Source organism: Mandrillus leucophaeus, unplaced genomic scaffold (genome assembly GCF_000951045.1).
Source record: "Mandrillus leucophaeus isolate KB7577 unplaced genomic scaffold, Mleu.le_1.0 Scaffold577, whole genome shotgun sequence".
Lineage (NCBI taxonomy): Eukaryota > Metazoa > Chordata > Mammalia > Primates > Cercopithecidae > Mandrillus > Mandrillus leucophaeus.
Window position 1 is genome coordinate 1,282,487 of NW_012106219.1, and position 7,357 is coordinate 1,289,843.

Here is a 7,357-nt window from a genome sequence, read left to right on the forward strand (position 1 = left end):
CTCCCATTTGACAGTAAAGGCTCTTGGCTTCTGTTGGAGGAATGGGAAATTGTCTCAATTTGTACATTTGTAATTATTGTAATTTTTGAAAATAAATTTGTTTGTACATTGTATGCTTTTTTTTTTAGTTTAAATATACTGTCAGTGTAGATAGGAAATTATTTCTGTAACTCCAGTTGCATTTTATAATACTTGAGAGACTAATTGAATTGAAACCTATTACAAGTAATAGGTTTCTCAAAGGCCCACATTCCTATTAGAAGAAATAATTTTTTTTTTTAATAATTGAAAAAACTTACCACAGCCTTGTCTGATTTTAAGAATAGATTGTGTGAAAAGATTTAGAATGGAAAGCAACCATTTCTTCCCTTCACCTTCCTCCTCTTGCAGTTCCTCAGGAGTCACTTTTAACCACTTCTAATTTCTGGTAGTAACCTCTGTATTTAAGTAATATGCTTATACAACTATTTCTTGATGTATCAGTTTTAGACAGTGTTTCTTCTGATTTCACAGGTAATACAACATTTAATGTGAAACATTTAGCGAATACAGTAAAGCACAAAGGAGAAAATAAAATTGTTAGCATTCTACCCAGAGATAATATCAATTCATATTTTAGTGTAGATTTTTTTAAAGTTCACATATACTGTTTTTTGTAAAATGAGAATATTTCCTGAGATACTGTTGTATTTTTCAATTGCTAATCTGTATTCTTCAAATGAACTGAGAATTCCATTTTTCCATCATTTTTTCCTTTTGATTATTTTTGATCTCTAGAAAAATTGGAAAATAAGAGATTAATCTTACATTTTCACCATCTAGAATTAAGAACATATAATGTTTGAATGTCTGTCCCCCCAGGGTTATTTTTATGAATGGACTAACACAATATCTAATTTTAACCTTTCCTTGTCCGTATACTAAGAATATTGATCCATGTGGATACATTCTTGAAAGATTTACTTTAATGGCTAAAATTTTATTGTGGTATGTGCCATAATGTAACTGCTTATTTTTATTACCAAATATTTAGGATAAATTCAGAAGGATTGTGTTTTTCAAATTCTTAATACTGTATTAGTTTTCAGTTGCTGCCAAAACAAATTACCACAAACTTGGCTCGAAACAACACAAATTTATCTTAGTTTTGTACCTCACAAATGCAAAGTGGATCTCATCTAAAATCAAGGTGTGTGCAGGGCTGCATTCCTTCCTGGAGGCCATAGGGGAGAATCTGTTCCCCGAGTCTTTCAGGTTCTACAGGCCGCCCTTGCTCCTGCTCCAGGCCCCTGGTTGGTGAGTGTTTCTCATTCCGCATTAGTGTGATGCTCTTCTGCCTACCTTTCCCATATTTAAAGGATCCTGTGATCATTCTGGGCCCACTGGATAACCCAGGATAATCTTACTTAAAGTCAGATGATTAGCACCCTTTATCCTGTTTGCAACCTTAATTCTTCCTTGCCATCTAACAAAACAACATTCATAGGTTCTATAGATTGGGATATAGACATCTTTGGGGAAAGGGGGTCATTATCCTGCCTATCAGAAATAATCCAAACTTTTCCCCTGAAAACTACACAAATGTACATTCCATCAGCTTTACAGAAAGACTGATACTTAACTATATAAAGTACTAAGTCAGATATCATAAGTCTATATAATAGATTTCTGAAATTTGTTTTTAAGTTTTTTTGTGTGTGTCTCAGTAGATTCCCTTAGAATAACTGCCTCTGGAAATGATTTGTCTATAAAAGGTCATAAACTCAAATTTATCTTCAGAAACGAGGCCACTAACACAAATGTAAGGAGTGGCTAGATACTACTTAACAGGGAGTGGTAGAAATTTTGGCCAAAACTAGAGTGTATGCCCAGGCATTTAAAATTAGATTATATAAACTGTGGGACAAATCTAGCCCAAAAGTGCCTGTTTTTTGTTTTTTGTTTTTTCCCCCAGAGATGAGGTCTTACTTACTGTGTTGCCCAGGCTGTTCTTGAACTCATGGCCTCAGGCAGTCCTTCTGCCTCAGCCTCTCAAAGTTCTGGAATTACAGGCCACCATGCTGGGCTCACAAGTACCAGTTTTTGATATTGGTATAACTTTGTGCAGTTGTTGCTTTGGGAAGCTAGAGTAATATCTGCCTAAGAATTATGTATTCTGAGGTGGTGAGTGGACAAATCCATGCCCCTCAGCTGCATCAGCAGTTATTTTTAGGTGGTAAAGGGAAACACCTTGGGGCTAAAAACGAAGGGTAGAGGAAGAAAAACATTTGCACACTTCTGTGGGCAGATTTCTAAATTTGTTTATAGGAAGTTATTGTCTTGTATTTGATTCTCCAGTGTCCCCTTTAAGGAAATCTGTAGGCTGTTTATTCTTTCCTACTGATAAGTATAACTTTTTTTTTTTTTTTGAGATGGAGTCTTGCTTTGTCACCCAGGCTGGAATGCAGTGGCAGTTCACTGCAAGCTCTGCCTCCCGGGTTCACGCCAGTCTCCTGCCTCAGCCTCCCAAGTAGCTGGGACTACAGGCGCCGCCACCACGCCCGGCTAGTTTTTTGTATTTTTTTTTTTTTAGTAGAGGTGGGGTTTCACCGTGTTAGCCAGGATGGTCTCGATCTCCTGACCTCGTGATCCGCCCGTCTCGGCCTCCCAAAGTGCTGGGATTACGAGCATGAGCCACCATGCCTAGAGATAAGTACAACTTTTAACTCTGGGAATATCAGTCGGCTTTTTGAAATGATCTTGGTGCTAGAAAGACTTGTAACTGTTTAAGGGCCTCTCTTCACTCATCTTCCTAAACTTCTGCCATACTTGTGACATGTGAAATGCATGGGTGTTCTAAGTAGGTTTCTGCTTTCTCAGCATAGTGCCTGGCACTTTGTAAGCCCCCAATAAATAATAATTGCAAGAATGAATCTCAGCTCGGTGCAGTGGCTCACACCTGTAATCCCAGCACTTTCGGACGCCAAGACGGGCCGATTGCTTGAGTCGAGGTGTTTGGGACCAGCCTGGGCAACATGGCGAAACCCCATCTCTACAAGAAATGCAAAAATTAGCCAGGCATGGTGGTACACGCCTATAGTGCCAGCTTACTAGGGGAGACTGAGGTGGGAGGATCGCTTGAGCCCGGGAGCTGTGATCGTGCCACTGCATTCTAGCATGGGTGACAGAGTAAGACCATCTATCTCTCAAAAAAAGAATAAATTTCAATTTATATCCCTGGAGGACTGGCTTGAAGATATTAAAGAAAACTGTAAGGGCCCCCTTTACACCTCTTGTTTAAAGCCAGAATCTACTTAATGCTAGACCCTTGCGGGGTGCCCTACCTGTATCTCCTCTAACTGTATAGCCAGTACAAAGAATTAACCCCCAATAGCTCACAGGAAGAAGAGAGAATAACAAATTACATTGTATAAAGAGGGATTTCTGAGCCAATCGATGTTATTTCATTATAAACTGAGTGTTAGATGATAACGAAATTTTGTGAGCAGTTAAACAATGGCAGTGTAGTTCTTTAGAGCTATGTCTGCATATTGAGCTGAACCGTAAGGGTGAAATGGGGTGATGCCAAGGATTGTCCTTAAGATACCAATGGGAATGGTAGAGAAAGATACCAATGGGAATGGTAGAGAAAGATACCAATGGGAATGGTAGAGAAAGATACCAATGGGAATGGTAGAGAAAGAATCTATGAAAAGCTACTCTTTAAGAACAATGAGAACAACGAATATGTTAAAATGAACTCCAGAATTCAGGAAATTAACCAAAGGCAATGTGGGAAGTTTTACTCAAGAAAACCACCTGAATATCAGTGAGAACAGCCTGCTTTGTAGCGTTTCCACTTACCCTAATTTCATCTCCTTCTCCCAAACTTTGTGTTAGCCTTGACCACCAACAGTGCGGCAATCCCAGGGAAAACCAGCAGCCACTGGAGGGTGTAGAAAGGCTCTGAAGCTCCCTCAAAACACCATCTGCTGAGAATTGTCGTTATTTGACCTGACAGTTCTGTGTGGCATTTTTCTAGAAACCCCATTCACAATGTTGCAGAATTTTGCTCCTTCAGCTAAAATTGGAATCTTGTCACCAGGAAAATCTGGGCATGCAGACACATTGAAGGGTGAGTACAGCAGGATTTTATTGGGTAAAAAGGAAAAAAGAAACCTCAGCAAAGCAAGATGGAGCCCTGTTCATAGGCCCCAACCCCACAGATCGATTGTCAGGTCAGTCACCACACAAGCTGAAGAGAGCAGGCTCCCCCCTTGTATAAGGCACAAATTCACCCGGGCTCCACCCCCCTTTCCCCCAGTGCGCATGTCCGACTCCAGTCTTTTGGGGGCAAGCCCAAAAAAACCCCGGAAAAGGTCCCCCAAAAAAAAAAGGGAAAAAAAAAACTGGGGGCCAAGCCAAACGTCCCCAAGGACCCCTTTTTTATCTGTCTAGGCATTTAGCTGTCTTATTCCACCCCGCAAAGAAGGACATCTAACTGCTGTTAGGATAAGGATAAGGATGAAGATCCAGCTTTACTGCTTCCTGCTGACAGGAAGTGCTGTTTTGGGGAAATGGCAGTCAAATTTCCCTCAGAGGCCTACCTAAGGGTTCCTGGCAAAAGGGGCCATCCTCCGAGGCTCCTTTGCATGACCATGTGGAATTTGATGGCCCAAAGGCTAGAAGAGACAAACTGGGTTATTGGAAAAACATATCAAAACAAAGGAAGGCCGTGGGTAAGGAGAGCTCAAAAATCCCGAGGCCTTCTACCGGTTTGCACAGGGAGAAAGAGGCCAAAAGCTCCACTGGTAAAAGACCTTTTACCCTTTTGCCAGCATGTCAGGCTTCTGGGTTCCCGTCCCCTAAGCCTAATCCTAAGCCAAACAGTCTAAGGTTTGGGAAATTAATTCTTCCCAGTTTGGAGGATGCATTTGAGGAGAGTGTCCCATAGTAAGGAGACATAATTGCCTATTAGTGAAGAGAGGACAGGAGGAAAAAAGAAAAAAGATGTTTCCACACCTTATAATCTTTTTCTAAAGACTTATCTTACTGTTCTTGCACACGTCTCATGTAAATCTATTTCCAGTAGTTTCAATTACATGTTATAATGATAACTCCTAGCAATTTCTAACTAATGTAAAACGTGGTAAGTTGTTTTAATTATGTGCTAGGTACAGCCAAGGTTTGACTCCTTCCAGCATAATTAAGGTTGTGGTTAATTCAATATGTCCCCAGGCCTTACCGATTGTGAAGCAGGCAAGTCAAACAGTTCTCAAAAACCACAAAAGCAGTTTATTACCTTAAAACTTTTAGCAAACTTAGTATCTGACCTGCATAATTTAGTCCACCTATTTACATTTTGATGACATCTGCATTTTACCAATAATCTTTAAGACTTTTTATTTCTCAAAGATTAAAGTCATGTGAACTGAAAGATACCACACCTTTTAACCTCCCTTTTACAAAATATTTGATTCAAGCGCTTATCCTTCTTTAAGTTAATTAGAGCTCTTTTTTTATAGATGTCACATACACACAACACATATATAACTACACAGACAGGCGGAAGGAAACCCAGCAGCCCTAAGATTTTTCATTTGCCAATCTCCTAATTGGATTATTGGCCTCCAGGTGGAGCCCTTTAAGAGACAGCGCTAGAAAAACAAGCAGCTTTTAAGGCCTAATAAACAGTCATAGGTGGGGCAAAAACAGATTTTGAGAGGGATCTATCCACTTTTAATTCCTAGTGTTCCATGAGAACAGGTTTCTTCCCAAAACGGAGTCAGTGGTGCCTTCTCTGTTTTTCCCAAAGAGTCCCATGCGCCCAGGAGTTATCTTAGGGCTTCTCATGCATGCATTGAGAGTGACAAGGCAAAATGAAGAAAAATAATTTGGTCGATTGAGAAAAAACCCTTTTTCCAGCAAAACAAGATCCAAGAAAAGAAAAACATAAAGACCCTTTAAATACACTTATAACTTAGATATCCACATTTAATTAACCTGAGTGCTCTTTATTAAAATCCTTATCCCTTGTTATCTGACTTTAGCCACACCAAGTGGCCATATTATTTGCTTTCAAACTTTACTAGAGGCTCAGAGAAAGGAAAATCCAAGTTCATGAGAGGAAGCGAATCAACAAATAGCAAAGGTTGCAGATATCAAACCAGAAAAGATTCCCTAAGCCAGGATTGAACCCAGCTGCCATTGTAAAATGGTGGGGCTAAACAAAACATTGCCACGTGGTTACAGGTCATGCTCCCAAGGATGTAAAACACGATGGAGGCCTGCAGCAAAGTTTGCTACTGACTACAGAAAGGCATGCAAAGCACACCAGATTGGCTACAGCTTAAGACCAACCTCACAAATCCTTTTTCATAATGAAAACTTTACAGAGAATATAAACAGTGATCCTTATCATTTCTGGCCTAGTAAAATGTCTTCTAAAAAGAAAAAAAAAACAAAACTCTTACTTAAAAGTTAACTGCTAACAGGGTAGAGAAAAGGAAAAAAAGTTTGAAGTGCAGGGTTAGAAAGACACCTGGAGGAAGAACCTCTTATTATGCAAATAGATTCCTCCAACCGGGAGAGAAACTTAAGACAGGAGCAGGGGAGCTGCCAGTTTGCCCGTCCATCCGGAAAAAGAAGGAAAAAGCTGACATTCCCAACCCCTGGGAGCAACAGTGGTTGGGAGGGGAGGGAGTCATAATTTCCTCTACCTTCAGAAGTTTGAGGACAAAAAGGCTTAGAAGCAAAAGGAAAAAAGATTGGTTTGCATCTTACCCTTCTTCAAGTCTTCCATCTACATCTGGGTGCCAAAATGTTGCAGAATTTTGCTCCTTAGTTCAGATAAAGCCAGAATCTCATCACACGACCAGGAAAATTTAGGCACGTGGACACATTGAAGGGTGAGTAGAGCAGCATTTTATTGGGTGAAAGGGAAAAAAGGAATAAAATTGAGCAAAACTAAATGTAGTCCTGGTAACAGGCCCCCCACCTCACAGATTGATTCCCAGGTCCCCATACACGCTGAAGAGAGGCAGCTCCTCCCTTGCGTAAGGGGCGAATTCCCTATGGCTCCACCTACTTCTCCCCCATATGCATATCAGGCTTCAGTCAGCTGTGGGCATGCCCAGACAAGCCCTGGGCAGGTCCCCTCCTCTGCACAAAAGCATCTGATGTAAACACTTGTGGGGCAGGTTGAAGATTCTCTGGGGACCCTTACTTATCTGCCTAGGCATTTGACTGTCTCAGTAAGGTTTGTCTTTATTTGACCTGACTGAGCGCTCTCTCATTGTGAACAGTGTTTTCTCTGGCTGCATTTGTCAAAAACAGTCAGTGACAAAAGTTTAATATCATAGCTGCCTGAGGCTGCAAT